The sequence below is a fragment of the Arvicola amphibius genome, chromosome X (assembly GCF_903992535.2).
Source record: "Arvicola amphibius chromosome X, mArvAmp1.2, whole genome shotgun sequence".
Classification (NCBI taxonomy): Eukaryota; Metazoa; Chordata; class Mammalia; order Rodentia; family Cricetidae; genus Arvicola; species Arvicola amphibius.
In genome coordinates, this window is record NC_052065.1 from 99786299 (window position 1) to 99804657 (window position 18359).

An 18359-nucleotide genomic window follows, 5' to 3' on the forward strand; every position below is an offset into this window, starting at 1 on the left:
GAAGGGAAGTTAATAAATCGTCATGCCTCTCCTCTCTGAGACAGATGCGATGAAGCTCCGGCCCAAGATGGTTGTATGCTAGAATCTTCCTGGTAAGGCACCACTTCGTGGTGCTACACAGATTATTAGATATGGGTTAATCAAGATGTGAGTAAGAGGCTGAAACTAATGGGCTAGGCAGTGTTTAAATGAATACAGTTTGTGTGTTGTTATTTCCAGGGCTAAGTTAGACGGCCGAGAGCCGGGCGGGATGAAAAGCAGGCCTGTCCGCAGCTCCTCACTACAGGCAGTAGTGGTACACGCCCTTAATCCCAGCAATAGAGAGGAATATAAGACGAGAGGAGATAGGTCTCAAGCACAGTCTCATTCTGAGATTCCTGGAGGCTAGATCGCCATTTCAGACTGAGGTAGAGGTAAAAGCCAGTGACTGGCTGTTTTACTTTTCTGACCTTCTGGATGAACCCCAATATCTGTCTCTGGGTTGTTATTAGTCGTGCTACAACTGCTTGTACTGCTGTTACTTTTACTTGAACTCTACCAGTGATGCCTACCTGGTGAATCAGCAAAAGGATTACTCCCTATATGGGACTTAGGATTGGTCTTATGTAGTTTAAGATTTGTAAGTTGGAAACCATGCTGTTGCCTATGGAATTAAAATTGAACAAGCATGCCACATCCACATTCTAGCTATAAAAGCAGGCTATTAAAGCACTCCTCACGGTCCTGACTTCCTTGCTCATGATCTCCCTCCTTTTGCTCCTCATCAGGACCTTGGTAGCTCAATCCGGTGCTTCTATGTGGGGCTCTGTCATTTTCTCCATCCAATGCCAGGTGAAGGTTCTATGGTGATATGCAAGATATTCATGAGTATGGCAATAGGAGACAGATCTAACGGGAGACCACCAAGTGCAGTTGGAATGGGACTGATGGAACAGGGGAACAAACCGGACTCTCTGAATGTGGCTGACGGTGGAGGAGGACTGAGAAACCAAGGACAACTGCAATGAGCATGAACTCTACAGCATGGACGGGCTCACTGTGAGCCTTGTCAGTTTGGTTGCTCACCTTCCTGGACTTAGGGGGAGCTGGGAGGACTTGGACTTAACATAGTGAAGGGAACCCTGATGGCTCTTTGGCTTGGAGAGGGGCGGAGTGGGGGTATGGATGGAAGGGAGGGGAGGGAAGGGGGGAGGAGGAGGGGAGGAGATGGAAATTTTTAATAAAAAAATGAGAAAAAAAAGCAGGCTGTTTTCCAGTCTTGCTGGGTTAGGCTTAAGGCTTTTCCTATGGTATACTCCATTAAAGCCTCAGTTAAGACCATAAAAATGTTTCTCCAAAATGTTCTTTTTTCCCACAATGGTCCTTATCAGGGGCAAAGCAGATTGAGCTGGATGTTTTAAAGTTCAAACTGCAAAAAACTAACAAGAATAATGGAAGTATTGAGAAGGTGAGAGATCATCAAGAAAAGCTGAGTGTGTGAAACTTAAGAAGCTGTAGAGGACCAAAGAGAGGAGCAGAATTTCAAGAACTGAAAGCCCTGGTTGCATTGGCTTTGAAAAAGCCAATGAGGAGTGAAGGCCCAAGATTTCTGATACCCAAACTCAAAATCTGAAACTTCCACCCTTGGTTTTGGTTCTCTACACCCTGGGCAATAAGCCTATGACTCCAACACCAACAGCAATAAGCTTCAAGCTTTGATACTTTTAAGCCATATGTTTCTAACTCTCAATGCTAGAGCTAAATAAGACATAAAAAGTTTGAAAGTCTAGACAACAAACCTCTGTAACTCATGGCTATCAATACTAAGGAAACTTTTGTGCTGTTTTTGCCTTGATTCATATGTGAATAAGAATAAAAGAACCCAGAGTAAGAAATTCATGAGACCAAAATTAAATAAGTAAACATAAGAAAACCTCAGTCATTAGGTTTTGATGAAGCTGGAAGAGAAAAAGCAATGAACATGGAGAGCTGTTGTTTGTGAGAGCCTAAACTCTCTGATCTACCTATACATAATAACTCTTCATAGCTTAGAGATAGTAGCTCTTAACTGAGTTTATGGCAAAGGGAAGACAGCAGACCACAGCAAGAGAAAGTTAAGTGATAGTTAGAAACAGCATGCTACAACAAAACTGGAAATAATTCATTCCAAACCAAACCACAAATGTACATTTGTCTCTCAGTTTTTCCCGGTCATCCTCTCTATGTAATTATGACTGTCAAAGCTGAGTCTGTGACCCAGCCAGTCTTGTTGGCTCATAATTGTAATCCTTGCATTTGTGAGACTGAGGCAGAAGAAAGAATATGCATTGAGACAAGTCTATACCACAACCTTAGTATCAGAGAATTCTGGGCCATGAAAAATGCTGACTCATAAAAAATAAAGAAGATTGAATTTGTTAAATGTATATTAATATTATTATTTCTTATTATGAACATATTTAAATCAATTATGTTAAATAATTAACCTAAATATTTTAAATTATCTAATTCCTTTTTTAAAATCCCATTATATTACAATATGTAAAAACCAAACAAGAAAATGTAAAAAAAAACCCTCTATTTACAGCCTATTAAAATGCAATGATATTTCTGCTTATGAAACAATAAAATGTTCCTTTTTCTTTCTAGTGCTTTTTTTGATTTTTCAAGACAGGGTTTCTATGTGTAGCCTTGGCTGTTTTAGAAGTCATTCTGTAGGCCAGGCTGACCTCAGATAACCACCTGCCTCAACTTCCTGGGTTCAGGGATTAAAGCTGTGAACCACCACTACTGGGCTTTTCTAGAACTTTTTATCTTTTTTGTTTTGTTTTCTTTTTATATTGTGGGCATGTGTGTATGTATGTATATTTTCATGTGATTGCAGGCACACATGTGTCACAGTGTATGTGTATGTATGTCACAGGATAACCTCAGGTGTTGAGTCACACTTTCCCCCTTACTTGAGACAAGATTACTTGTAGTTCCAGGGTATCTGGCCTGCAAGTGTCTGGGGGCTCTCTTGTCTCTGCCACCACCTCACTTAAGATTTGTAGAACTACAGATATGCACTAGACCAGCCAGCTTTATGGGCTCACAGAGACTGAAGAAGCAGTCACAGAGCCTGCATGGATCTGCACTAGGTCTTCTCCATACATGCTGTGGTTGTTTAGCTTGGGGTGTTTTTGAGTCCCTGTTGTTTGCCTGCTCTAGGTACCCTTTTCCTCCTACTGGGTTGAGTCCTCCAGCTTTGTCATGAGGGTTTGTGCCTAGTATTATGCACCTTGTTATGCTGGGAAGCCTGCTTTTTTCTAAAGGAAAATGGAGGAGAAATGACTCTGGGGTAGGGGAATACTGGGATGAGTGGAGAAAGGGGAGACTGCCGTGGAAAGGTATTGTATGAGAGAAGAATAAATATAAAGGAAAAGAAGAAATCTAAAGCTTAGTGTGGTGGCACACCCTTGTAATTCAAGCACTCAGGAAGCAGGAGGTTCACTGGAAGTTTAATGCCAACTTGGACTATACAGTGAGAACCAGATCAGCCTAAGCTATATAACAAGACCTTACCTTAAAAGAAAATAACGTCATTAAATGGCACAATGGAGGAAAGTTACTAATTGCAATAAATATCACAGGCACTGCAAAAAAGGGGGGCTAAATTAATCACTATATGTCAAGGATGAAATGAAAAGAGAATAACAAAAAGGCATGGTGTCTGATAAAAGGGTTATTAGGGAATGACTCCAGGAAAAGAAACATGGCAAAAACAAATATGGAAAAAAGAAACATGGAAAGAAGTACAGTTGGATACTTTTATAAAACAAAACATAGGTTGGTAGGCTGAGAGTAAATAAAAGCATGGGAGTCCAGGAATACAAGGTGAGTAAACAATAAATCAGTGTATTAAGGCAATGAATAACAAAAATAAATGTAAAAATATTAATGCACAGAAAAAGTATTTGACAAAATCCAATTCCTGTAGTTGGGAGCTGTGGGCCACCTTCCCGCCGTCAGGCTCCCAGTCACCAGCTAGCTTATGCCCCAAAATAACAACACACAGATTGTATTCTTTTAAAAACTGCCTGGCCCATTATTTTCAGCCTCTTACTCACATCTTGATTAACCCATATCTAATAATCTGTGTAGCAGCAGGAAGTGGTGCCTTACCGTTTAGTTTCTAGCATACGTCCATCTTGGGCTGGAGCTTCATCGCATCTCTCTCTGAGGAGAGGCACGGCAGTCTGCCTAACTTAAGAGAGGCGTGGCATCTGACTGAGCCATCTACCTCACTTCCTTCTTCCTGTTCTGTCTACTCCACCCACCTAAGGGCCGGTCTATCAGATGGGCCAGGCAGTTTATTAATTATCCAATGAAATCATCTGATAAATAGAAGACACACCTACATCAAATTCCCTTTGAGGTTAAAACATTATAAAACTAAGTATAGAAAGGAATTTCTTCAACCTGATATGGTGATTTGAATAATAATGGGCCCCATAAGATCATATGTTCAGTAAGGAGTGGTACTACTTAGGAGGATTAGGACACATGGCCTTGTTAGAGTAGGAGCAGCCTCACTGAAGGAAGTGTGTCACTGGGATGGTCTTCGAGATTTCAAGAGATCCAACTAGTCAGTGTCTCTCTCTTCCTCTGCCTGCGAATCCAATGTAGAACTCTCAACTTCTCCAGTACCATGTCTGCCTGCAGACCACCATTTTCCCCACCATGATAAAAATAAGCTCAATCTCTTAAACTGTAAACCAGTCCCAATTGAACGCTTTCTTTGATAATAGTTGGCATGGTCATGGTGTCTCTTTACAGCAATAAAAAACTAAGACACCTGATAAAAGCTATACTAAGAAACCAAAGTTAGCATCATATCCACTGCTAAAATACTGAAAGTGTCCCTATTTCAAACACAGACAAGGAAGGCCTCCTCTATCTATGGCTACTAAATATTGTACTAGAATTTCTAATCAGAACAACTAGGCAAGACACAGAAATAAAAGGCACACTAATTCCAAAAGAATTAAATTTTCCTTAGGGTTGCAGCCTCTGAGAGTTCACCCATGTTTCAGTAGATGGCCCTACACCCAAATATATACAGACAGCACGAAGTAGACTCTGACTTAAAACAAAAAACGTAAGTGAAGTTGGCAGGTAAAGGTGGTAGGGGGAGATAGAAGGGAATTTTCAGAGGACGGAATGTGGGATATGGATTTGATCCACACATATTATATGCATTTATGATGTTCTCAAAATGAATGAAATAAGAAAACCATCTTGACTTGCAGATGATCTGATCGTGTATAGGGAAAACTATTTGTATTAGAAAACTATCACTGATGACTAGAATGTAGCACAGCAATAGAGCATTACCTCAATAGTGCACTGAGTTGGATACTGAGCACTACAAACAAATAAATGAATAATTTTTAGAACAAACAAACTAGTTCAACAAGATGAAAAGGTATAGATCACTATGTAATAAAATCAATTGTACATCTACATATTAACAACAATCAAAGAAACCATGAAATTAAGGCAGAAAAATCATAGTCAAAACATCCTCAAAAATTGTTTTGAGAACTGCACAATATTTTGTAAGAATTTAAGAGGATATAAATAGATAAAACGAGACATCTCCTATTCATGGATTAACTAACTTAATGTTAAGATGGAAAATTCTCGGGGGCTGGAGAAAAGGTCCATCAGTTAAGGGTGTTCTTCCAGAGGACCTGGCTTCAAATCCCAGCACCAACATGGCAGTTCAAAGCTGTCTGTAACTCCTCTTTCAGGGGTTGTGATGCCCTCATACAGATATGCATGCAGGAAAAACAACAATGTACATAAAATAAATGTACATAAAATATACAATGTACATAAAATAAAAAGATGGAAAATTCTCTCCATTTGACCTACAAATCAACACAATCTCTATCATAGTCACAGTTTGAAATTTCTCAGGATGTGCCATTGATCCTGATATTCAATGGGAATTTGGTAGTTCCAGAATAACCACAACAGTCTACAAAAAGAGTAGTGTTGAAAGATTCATATATCCAGTAATAGAGCACTTCAAAGATTTACATAACTACAAAAATCAAGATAGTGTGATCCTTGGGTAAAGACATATAGATATATAAAACAGAATTAAGTATCCAAAATAAATCTTTATATCCATCTTTCACTGATTTTCAATAGTGACAAGACAACTGGCTGAAAAAAAAATTTCAAAAACTGATGCTAGATGAACCAGTAATGGGAGCGCATACCTGTAACTCAAACATTGGCAAGACAGAAGCAAGAGGAGCCTGAGTTTGTAGCAATACTGGGATATAAAGGGAGCCCTTGTCTTAAATAAATAAATTGCAAGTCAATGAGGCAGATAAGAATATAAAGTTGCTTACCACTGAACCCAATGACCTGAGTTCAGACCATGGAACCCTAATGATGAAAAGAGAAAATTAACTTCTGAAAGTTGTCATCCAACTTCCACATGAAGTACACACATGCACAGATGTACACCCATGAGTGTCCAGAAAGCGACCACAATAAAGAGGCTACCAGCTATCAGATATTTTCACCTATCACTCTTTAACTTTTATTTTTATGATGGGGCTGGACACAAAACTTACAATTTCTGCTTGGCCAATTGCACAGTGAGCTCCTAGAACCCATCTAGCTTCATGTCCCCAAACACTGGGGACACACACACACAAACACACACACACGCATACAATATATTCATGGAAATATGAACTGTAAACCAATTTGGACTTTAACATACAACCTGGTAATTCCATTAAAAAAAGGTTTACACATATACAAGAGAAATGTTTAATGTTTTGCAAGAACAAAATGGGATAGCATGAAAGTAGACATCAAATAGAAAGAAAATAAAGATATAGTGTAGCTACCCAAAAGTATGAATTACAGGTACACACACACACACACATGTGCAAATTGAATAAGTCTTAGCAACTTAATACTGAGCAAGAAAATATAAACAGTACTACAGTTAAAGAAAACAAAATGTAATATTGGGTTTTATATTTTAAAGCTTTCAAACAAAAATAAGAAAATGGGACTTTGAAATGTTTTGTTAGAAAACAGCCTACCTACAGGCTGACTGTGTTTTAGCAACAACTGACAGTCATAGTTACACAACGCAAAGCATAGTCTAACTAGTGTGGAGGAAAAACTGAAACAGAAGCAAAGCTAAGGCAGACAGATAAGAAACCGTGAGAAACTGTTGAAGATCTAGTTCAAGGTGAGGAAGAGAGGAACCTGAACAACAATGGCAGTAAGAACAGACAGGAATGAAACACATCTGAAAGCTATTCAGAAAGTTCTGGTGAACAGTCACCTGTTTCCATCTGGCCGAAAGAGTGAGAGGAAAGGAAGAGACAGGAATAAGCCCTGCCTTCCTGATGTGAGTGAAGAGTTGGTCCACAGTCAGCAAGAAAAGTCTGATAAGCTGAGTTTGAGGAATTCTGGGATGACAATACTCAGTGAGTGCCCTCCCATTTCACAGAGTGATGTGATTCGCTTTCTAAGCCAAGCTTGCATAATCTTTCTAAAGCTCCCTTTGATGTTCCAATAGTCCAATAAAATGCCATCCCAACCTCTAAGCGTGCAATACACATTGTTTCATTTGCAGCACTTACCTTCTTCAAATTTAAAGTTCTGAAATGATAGTTACCACTGATGTATTAGGATAGAAAAAATCTTCATTGTGGGGCTTGGTCTTTTCACAGAAAGCTGCTTGGCAGTATCCCTCATCCGAGTCACTAAATAATATTATCACCACCCCACAACACCCCCAAATTATTACAATAAAAACTGTTTCCAGGCACTTCAAAGTATGCCATGAAGGTGAATTAGCACCCTCCTCACACACACACTGAGAACAATACTGAGAATCTAGCCTGTGTAATATGTATGAATTCTTATTCTGTGGGGCTATTCAATTAAGTCTTTAAAAGCTGCAACTTCACAACCTTTACAAATCCTTTCTTGCATTCTCACTAACGAAAAAAACAGTTGCTAAACTTAAATTACTACTTTTAATTTGTACTGTTTTGTGTGTGTGTGTGTGTGTGTGTCTGCATGCGTGCACACACGTGCACATCAGCGCACATGGAGAACAAGAGGTACCTCTAGAGTTATAGATGATTGTGAGCTACTTGACTTAGGTAGTGGGAACAGAAAATAGATCCTCTGGAAGAGGAGCAAGTGCTCGCTTGCCTGCTGAGCCATCCCTCCAACCCCTAATTTACCATTATTTTATTTCACAAACATCTGCAAATGTAATTTATTACAGACAAGCAGACAAGCATATATACACCCAACCATGTAACTCCTAATATTTTCTTAAGGATTGCTGTATTTTGTTTTGAAAAATGGGAAAAGTCTAGACTCCACATGCAAGAATGTCTAGGGGACAAAATCATCAATATAGTCATTTTTTAACTGAAATCCAGAGTCATAAATATTCTAGAATTTTATAGTCTCCATAGCATTCAAATAAAAATTTATATCATAATTATTTAATTGAATTTCTCATCACCTTAGATGCCTGATACTATGCTCAAATTACCTGAATTAATTAATTTAAAAATAAACACATGGGACAAATTAAGTAGCTCCATGAGTAAGGTGCTCATGTCACAAGTCTAGAGACTTCTGCTTGATTCCCTTAACCCATGAAAAGGTGGAAGGATAGAACCTACTCCACAAAGTTGTCCTATGGACTTCACACACATGCGATGGCATGTGTGTCTAAACACATACATCATGTACACATGCATATGCGTGAACACACACACACACACACACACATATGTGTGTGTGTGTGTATATATATATACATATATATATAAACACTGATAAATAAAATCATTAAAATAAAGTAAGAACAGTACTATCACAAATTATAAGAGTAAGGAGTTGAAGATGGCTTAGTGGTTAAGAGCACTGGCTGCTCTTCCAGAGGTCCTGAGTTCAATTCCCAGCAACCACATAATGGCTCACAACCATCTATTATGAGATCTGATGCCCGCATCTGGCATAAAGTCGTACATGAAGATAAAGCACTCATATTCATAAAATACATACATAAATTTTAAAAATTTAAAGAGTACACACAATAAAAAAACGTACACAAATGAAAAGTATTTAATGTATTTTTATTACATTTAATTTTGGGGGATTATAATATAATTAGATGATTTTGCACTTCCATTTCTTCCCTCCAAATGCTTTTCCATATACCCCTTCTTGCTCTTTTTATATTAACTGTTATTACATGAATATATATACATGTATATATATGTATAATGTACATATATATTCCTAATTACAGCCTCATCTGACTATAAATCTTATTACAAAAAATTTCTTTAAAAAATCTCATTTTAAAGCCAGGTGGTGGTGGCACATGACTTTAATGCCAGCATTCAGGAGGCAGAGGCACACAGATCTCTGTGAGTTTGAGGCCAGCCTGGTCTACAGAGTGAGTTCAGGATAGCCAGGGTTACAAAGAGAAACTCTGTCTCAAAAACAAACAAAAAATTCCCAACTCATATCAAAACTTTTCACATGACCTCAAATTACATTAGGAAATATGTAATTGTTATCTATTATAGTTCATACACTGGTTTTATAAAAGTGAAATTCTATAAATCTATTTGGAACAGATGAAACAAAAACTTAATGTTTGTTATTAAGGGAAAACATAATGGTACAAAGTCCTAGTTCAATCCATAGTATCCCAAACAAAAAGCAGTTAAAGTTTGATGTTTACTAGACTGAGTACACTAGTTGAAATTAATAAAAAAAAAACCGTTGATTCATTATAAAATTGCACCATACCATTTTGTTTCAAATACATTAAATGGTACTTCAGAGTATAAATTGTGGATTTCCAACCTATAAGTGAGATATAGACAAATCTCTAAAATTTCTAGAGAACTAATTTTACAAGAGTATTCCAATGCTACATTAATTAACCTAAAAACACCAAAGTATAGAGAAAAAGAGAAAAGGATAAAATTTCCCCCTTTGTTGCTTGGTTTTACTTGTTTGTTTTGATTTTGAGACTAGGTCTTGTTCCTTGACTACTTGCCCTCATTCTCACTGGCAGGTAAGGATTAATGCTTACTTTTTCGGGATTCCAACATATACTGAAGACCAGCTGAGACACCCAGCCTCATGGTCTGAACAACTACTGGATTCATGGACTTTCAGTTGGTAGACAGTCGTTGTTGATCTAGCTGTAGAATATCCTTTAATCCACTTCAATAAATAATGTATATGTGATTATTATATATATTATATATAAGTATACTGATATATTCATTGGTTCTGTCAGCTCTTTTCCTCTAGAGAACCGTAATTATAATCTAAATTGCAATGTAAAAACTTAAACCTTAAGCAAAACATCCCACCCAATATACCAATCATCGATTTCTGTGTTTATGTTGTACTACAAATATATAGCCTACTTTTGTTTTGTGGTACCAGAATCATACACAGGGCTTCATGCATCCTAAGCAAGCAGTCTAACACTAAACTACATCCCTAGATGTTCTTTTTTTGCTTTTAACATTGTTCCCTTATTTAGTCCAGGTTAGCCTTATGCTCAAAACATTACTTCCTGGGGCAGAGAGATGGATCAGTAGTTAAGGGTGATTACTGTGCTTACAGAAGTGGACAAAGTTTGCTTCCCAGCACCTGTGCTTTCTAGTTCAGATCTAGCCCCAGGAGATTTGACATGCTCTTATGGACTTTGGTACACGTTAACTCAAATATATAAGTGTCCACAGAGACACTTGCACATACAAGTAACATTATATGGATTGAGTATCTCATATTTTGAAATATATATATATATATATATATATATATATATATTCAAGAGTCCGTGAGTTTAGAGGAGAGAAGGGTTTAGAGGGAAGAAATGGAAGAGAGACATGTAATTATAGTATAATCTCAAAAAGAAGAAAGAATATGTTAATCTCTTAGCCTTCAGAACACTAGGATTACAGATTTACATCTACATACACACTAGACTTGTCTCTTTCTAGTCTACTGGGAATATTTCCAGAGTTAAAGCTCCAAGAATGATTTTTATTCTATTCTAAAGTTTTCAAATATAAAGGCAAGAAAGGTTATGCAAGCAAATGAAACATGGCATGACACAGACGATGATATCCATGAAGTTAAGTACTGACTGTCACAAGAAGTAATTTTTTTAATGCTTGCATTAACAATTCCATAATAAGAAAACATTCATAGTGCATACAACACTGGGCTAATGATGTATCCTAACTAATGCTCTGCTATTCACTCCTGGCAATCACTGAACCTCTGTCAAACACTAGGAGTACTATGTACTATAGTAGGTTATTAATTTAAAATGTGTTGCATTTGTTTATGCTGTGGAACATTTGTTTAAGCATGGAAAGTTGTGGTGCATTCTTTTATGTTGCATTTGTTTAACTCTACGAAACTGCCTTACTTTGCCTGTCTAAAACACCTGATGGTCTAATAAAGAGTTAAATGGCCAGTAACAAGGCAGGAGAAAAGACAGTCTGGGCTGGCAGGCAGGGAGTATAAAAAGGAGGAGAAATCTAGGAAGAGGAGATTGAGGAACAAGGAAAGGAGGAGCACACAGGGGACCAGCTACCCAGCAAAACAGCCAAACACAGGGTCAGAAGTCAGATAGATAGATAGATAGATAGATAGATAGATAGATAGATAGATAGATAGATAGATAGATAGAGGTAAAATTCCAGAGGCAAAAGATAGATGGGATAATTTAATAAAAGCTGGCAAGAAACAAGCCAAACTAAGGCCGGGCATTCATAAGAAAGAATAAGTCTCTGCATGTGTATTTATTTGGGAGCTAGAAGGCGGGTTCCCCAGGGAGTAAAGAGGAAAAAAAGACTACAGTGTATTCTACCAATATCAAAAGATTATTTTCTAGGATAAAATAGAGTAATTAATTACATATAAAGGGCTACACAAATGGAATTAGTTTAACAACTACTGTGCCTTTTAATTTAAGTTAAAATTTTATTTAACATTGCAAATTTGCAAAAGAAAGAAATTAAGGGATCACTATATAACTGGTTCCAGAATAAATCAGTTCAAGATTCTGCAGCTCAAGAATATAATCTACAGCTCTTAAAATATGAGTCAACTCTTAAATATGTGCTCCAAATTCCATTTTTCAAGAAGGCATTCCATAAAGAAAGGAAGATATTTGATTCAGGTCAAAAAATTATACCACAAACTTGTTCCAGTAAATGCACTAGCAGGACCTTCAACCATGAAACCAAGTCAAATGTTGTATTTATCTGGCCCCATTTTACAATCAAAGACAATGTACCATATCCTACAGTTGAAAAGGTGAGCCAACACATGTAGGAAATCCTAGAGTCAATTCCTGGTTTACAGGAAAACATGTGATTATTCAGGACACAGCACAATCTGGCAAAAGAATTCCTAAATCTGTTTTACAGACCTGCTGCTCATGGACATAACATTTACTGTATAATGCATCAGAGAGAGTAGCTGCAAGTAGGCTCAAACACATCCCCTTAGTTGTAGCACTGGTGACAGAGGATCTGTGAAAATGATTGAGATTTGTTTCAACAACCAATAAATTCTTTTTGTTTGTTTTGTTTTCCAAGACAGGGTTTCTCTGTGTAGCCCTGACTATCCTGGAACTCACTCTGCAGACCAGGCTGGCCTCAAATTCAGAAATCTGCCTGCTTCTGTCTCCCCAGTGCAGGGTTTAAAGGCATGTGCCACCAATGCATGGCTCAAAAAAATTCATTTTAAGGTAACAAATTATCATAGTATCCAATACACTCATAGCATGTCTATTAGTACGGCACTGGAAAGAAGACATTACACAAAGAATAACTGGATTTTCCTAGAAGAGGATGATGACTTTTGAATCCCTCTTTATAGATCTGTTCGTGGGTATGAAGGTTTTTTATTGATTTTTATTTAGCTCCACATTTTTCTCTGCTCCCCTCCCTTCCTCCCTACTCCCCTTCAACTCTCTCCCAAAGTCCCCATGCTCCCAATTTACTCAGGAGATCTTGTCTTTTTCTATTTCCCATGTAGATTATATCCATGTATGTCTTTTTTAGGGTCCTCATTGTTGTCTATGTTCTCTAGGATTGTGATTTGTGGTTTTATGAAGGAAAGTTGAGAAAGAGGTCATGAGGACAAGTCGCCAACTGATTTCAAGTAAGGGTACAAACTCCTCTTAGATGGTAGTCTCATCAAGAGATGGCCATAAGCGTGGAGCTTTGTGCTCCATCCCAGTAAAGGAGGAACATTTACTTGAAGTTGAAAAGAGAACTGAGGAAAGGGACCAGAGTGGTAACAGAAAAACGGACACCATAAATGCAGAGAAAATGTAAAAGACACCAAAGATACACTCTGCCCACAGCTGTCTTCTCTCCAATCTTCCCTCTTGGCAAACCTGTTATAAACAGCAAAGCTTTATGGCTACAAAGTTTAGGAACATGTGCAAAATTACAAATGGGATGAGTTCTAAGCCAGGGATATCCAAGAAAATTATAGGTTTCCAGTGAACTCATATCATACACTATGATAAACAGATACGAAATAACACTGCACTAGAACTTAAACGCTTCCTAGTTTGGATTTTGAACCTTAATCACTAAATTTGTGCCTGTATTCTCATTCATTCAAACAGAAAGTATTTATATGACCTTCACTGTACACTGGAATCACCTGAGAAGATTTTGTTTAAGTCTCTTGGCCACTGAGACCCTGATTTAATTGGTCTGGGATAAAGTCTTGGCATAAAAAATTGAAAAAAAAAAACCCTTTCTTGGGATTTTAATGTCTAGTCAAGGCAAGAAACATTGGTCTATTTCATCTTAACATGTATGTAAAAGGAACAGTAAAATGACAGAAAAACCCTCCCTTCCTTCTTCTTTTGAAACTTGTCGATTTCCCTTAAGTCAATATTGCTTTAGCTCATTTTCCAAGCACCGCTTAATTAGCAGAATATCATCTCAGCTATTTTTAGCTCATTTTCCAATCCCCTCTTAATTAGGAGAATAACATCTATGCTATTTTCCCTTCTTCAAGTCTTTTCTCCATACAATAAAGCACCTCATGCTTGTCTAATAATCAGTTTGGTTCTGAAACATTAACCCACTAAGAGTCATTATAAATACATTGTAACAATACCACCAAATAGAATTATTCTGAAGAAGATAGTGTGTATCCTTATGTAGATACTTGTGTATGAGTACATGTATAACCTCAAACATGCTCAGTTTTCATTTCTGAGGTGTGTACTTTCAGCTACATAAAATAAACGTGATATCTGTTTCAAAACTATTGCTTCTAAATACTTCATGGATACACTTTGTGATTAAAAAAAGGACAAGTGACACACATACTGATATCTCATCTAAATGAAAAAGAGACTACCACAAGATCTATTTACTCTACCTGAACTTGACATGGTCTCAATAAGAACATACATTCGAATGGCAAAAATATTAAACGATTGGCTTTCCTTTTCTTTTTTTGTCATTTTATTCTATCGTTAAATAAATCATTTTGTTCTAATTAACTCAGAAATAAAAAAAAATTTTATAAACACAGCTAGTTTAAGGAAGCCACTCAAACACTTGCCCAGTCCCAAAGCCTGTCCATCTCAGTGAACAGGCTGCCATAAAGTTGGAATGGCAATTCTGAAACGATGGAGCTTCACTTAGGCTTTTATACTTTTGCTATCAATTACATTTTTATTCACTTATTTTTTATCGGTTATTAACAACAAAAAAATTACAAAACTATGACTGACTTGAAACCAGAAAAGAAAAATGTATTTATATCCTTTCATGACTCATGTGTCCTTTTACCTGAATTCCATCCCTTCTCATCACTTAATTTTAGCTTCTTTCTCACCTTTCTGAATGTTACAACTCTACCAATACTTAAGCAGTTAACATATATGCACAAACACACTATAGGCTAGGAAATAAAATTGTAAATCAACAAATAGGCTATGTAAATCAACAGATGCTTTTTTCAAAGAAGAAACATAAATAGCATGTATTTTTTTAAAGTGCTTAACATCTATAGTCATTACAAATTAAAACTACTTTAAGACTTTACCTTACACCAGTCAGAATGACTAACATCCAGAAATCTAAGGGCAAATGTCGGAGAGAACAAGGTAGTACAGGTGGGGGGAGCAATCCTTATTTACTGCTGGTAGAAATCAAATAAATACAGCAATTATGGAGATTAGTTTGTAATTTCCTCAAGAATTAAAACAAAACAAAACAAACAAAAAGCTAACAACATGAGCCAGCTATACCACTCCTGGGCATATACTCACAGGGCTCTGTACCACGTAGGGAGGTGCACATTCATGTCTATTGCTGCGGAAGTTACAATAGCAATAAAATTGAACCAACCTAGATGTCCAATTACAAATGAGTAGATAAGAAAAATATGGCACAGACACAATAGAGTGTTATCAGCTGTTCAGAAAAGGGAAATGTGCAGGAAAATGGATGGGCTTAGGAAGCATAATATTAAGCAGGAACCCAAACTCAGAAACAGAAAATATGCATATTCTCCCTCAAGTGTGCCTCATAGCTTATAATAAAGCTGAATAATTTTGACAAATCCTACAGTGCCTATAATCAGGTGAGTTTGAGTTAAAAGGATTATCTCAAGTTCAAGGCCACAAAGTGAACGAAGTGCTAGTGGAAATAAAGACTCTGAATCAAAGTGGTAGGTGGAGAGAACAGAGGAAATGACAGTTGGTAAAGTCTTGTCAACAGCATGACAACTGGAGTCCAGATCTCCAGAACCTCTGTAAAGGACAGACACAGTAGCTCTGGTATCTGTAATCCTAACACTCCTTTAGAGAGATGGAGAAAGAGACAGCAGAGTCCCTGGGAGCTCATGGCCAGCTAGCCTGGAAAAATCAGAGGCCAGGAGACCCTACCTTAAGGTGGAAGGTAAGAATTGATACATAAGGTACTCCTCAGATGACCACGTGATAACCCATGTGCTTGCCTTCATATGTGCATGTTTGTGCAATGGGTATCACACACAAAGAAGAAATTCCACAGAGAAAGAATGAAAAAGGAGGAAAATACACCTTCCTCAGTAGGTAGTATGTGTGTCAGGAAAACACGAATATCTAAATTCAAGCCCCAGAATCTACATAAGAAAGAAAATAGGTGGGCATGGTTGTTTATTTGTAACCTCAGTCCTAGAAAGAGGAAGACAGATGGATTCTCAGTGTTCTCAAACCAGCCAGCCTAGCCTACTTGACAACCTCAGAGCAACGATAGGCCCTGTCAAGAAAAAGTGGACTGCACCTTAGGTTGACCTCTGGCTTCCACATTCATGTATACATTTACCTATGCACCCTCACAAACATGTGCACTGGCACACACAAGCACAAGTACACACTCCAAAAGATATACCGTATAGACACCAGTAAAGATTAAAATGGGAACAATCTGGGTGTGCAAATTTCTGGAATAGCATGTGCAAAACACTACACCAACACCACAAAAAGATTGTGGTGTGCACACATTTTACCTTGGGTCCCAGCAAAGCCACGCCTTAACTAAGACCCACTTCTTAAAGATGATTGACTAACAAAGTTTCCCATCAGGTTATAACTGAATAAAATGATGGCCATGTTTGCGAGAAACGTCATGATACAATAAAAGCAATATAGAATGGGAACACTGAACAGGTATATGCCTTTAAAGTTGTACGCCATATCCTCAGGGAGAGCAAGGCACAACAGAAAAGGAAAATAAAGCCAGCACTGTCAAATAAGTAATAGAGACAGTAAGCACCCTGGGAATTCAAAGAAGCAGAAGACTGGTATCGATCATGGAAACAGCTTTTTGGAAAATCTCATGCATGCAGACAGCCTCATATAATGATGAGGCAGAATTACACAAAATATTTATTTGAGGGGCAGCAAACTGACCTAGTTGGAAGAAAAGAAGGTAGGAACATTTGTGAGATACAGTTGCAATAATTAACCTGGGGCCAGACAGTGACAGCCGGAAATGCTTAAACTTTGTCCTACAGGTAGAAGGAATCTTTACAGATTATAAAGAGGAGTAAGGGGAAAAAAACCTACAATGATGCATCCTGGAGCCATTTTTTCTTGAGGCTTTTGAGGCACACATCAAGGAGCATATCTTGCCAATATCTATCCATGAGTCTGTGAATAGTGTTTGGGCAATCTGTTCTGAGTAAAGGTGTAAATATTCAAAGCAGTTTACCATAATACATAATCCAGTATTGATTTTGCATTCATAGTTCCTTAAATACTGCCTGAGGGAATTACTGCATAGGAAGCTTCAATTTTAGATTTTTCCTCCTTTTGCCGTCTTCTGCCTGCACACATATCTTGATTTGATGTCTAGAAACCAAATGCACTTAAATTGTCTTGTTTGCAAATATGGATATTTACTGACTCTCACTATGGTGCTTCAAAATCACTATATCCATGCAAATATCTTGGTGCACAGTTTATTTCAGCAGAGTAGATGGGACACATAAAGCAAAAAAAATTAAAGATTATGAAGAGAAAAAACTTTCAGAAAACCTAAACAAATATAAAAATAAGCAGCACTGGTTTAGAAGGAGAGTGAATTCACAGCACCACCACCAAGATGCCAGCCACAACAAAGACTAACACAGAGTATAGGGCAATCCATTAACCATCAACCCCATAAGAAATGGAATTGTTTTCTCAAAAATACCCATACAATTTTTAGCTTTCTGCTATAAAAATCAAAACCGTCAACACTCAAAAATGGACTACCTTTCACCCGGTAATCAAACACTTAAGTGATTGATGATTTAATTTGCTAGTGCAACAAACAGTAATCTAACCACCATCATCTCTCAGCACCAAGAAAATGAAAATAAAATAAAAGTCACTCTGTAAGGCATAGATGAGATCAAAAGGAAACAAAAATATTCTAAAATGATTAAACAAATCCACCAGAAGAACACAGACAAACACCAACCCTTACTCTGAAAAGGACTATCCAATGCCTTTCAAGGAATATGTAGAGATTATTATTTTTCTGCATTGTCTGTTCCCAACTCCCCTCACCTCCCCCCACCTACTCACGGTTAAGGTGGGGGAAGATAGGAGCAAGAGTTGAAGGAAGTGCATTAAAGAAGGTGCCAGTAAGTCCCTTCCGTCTGGGTGCAACACTCTTTAACAATAATGCCCCTAACATCCCAGCCAGCTTCTCCATCATCCCAGGGCTGCTGGCGCCCCTCTTTCCTGCTGCCTGCATTGCCCCTCACAG

General features: G+C 37.6%; 1 protein-coding gene across 3 annotated transcripts in view; it reads right to left on the bottom strand.

Moving 5' to 3' along the window:
* Positions 1 to 18359, bottom strand: part of Lrch2 (leucine rich repeats and calponin homology domain containing 2) — a 93117-nt gene that overhangs the window by 74248 nt on the left and 510 nt on the right. The window lies entirely within an intron of this gene.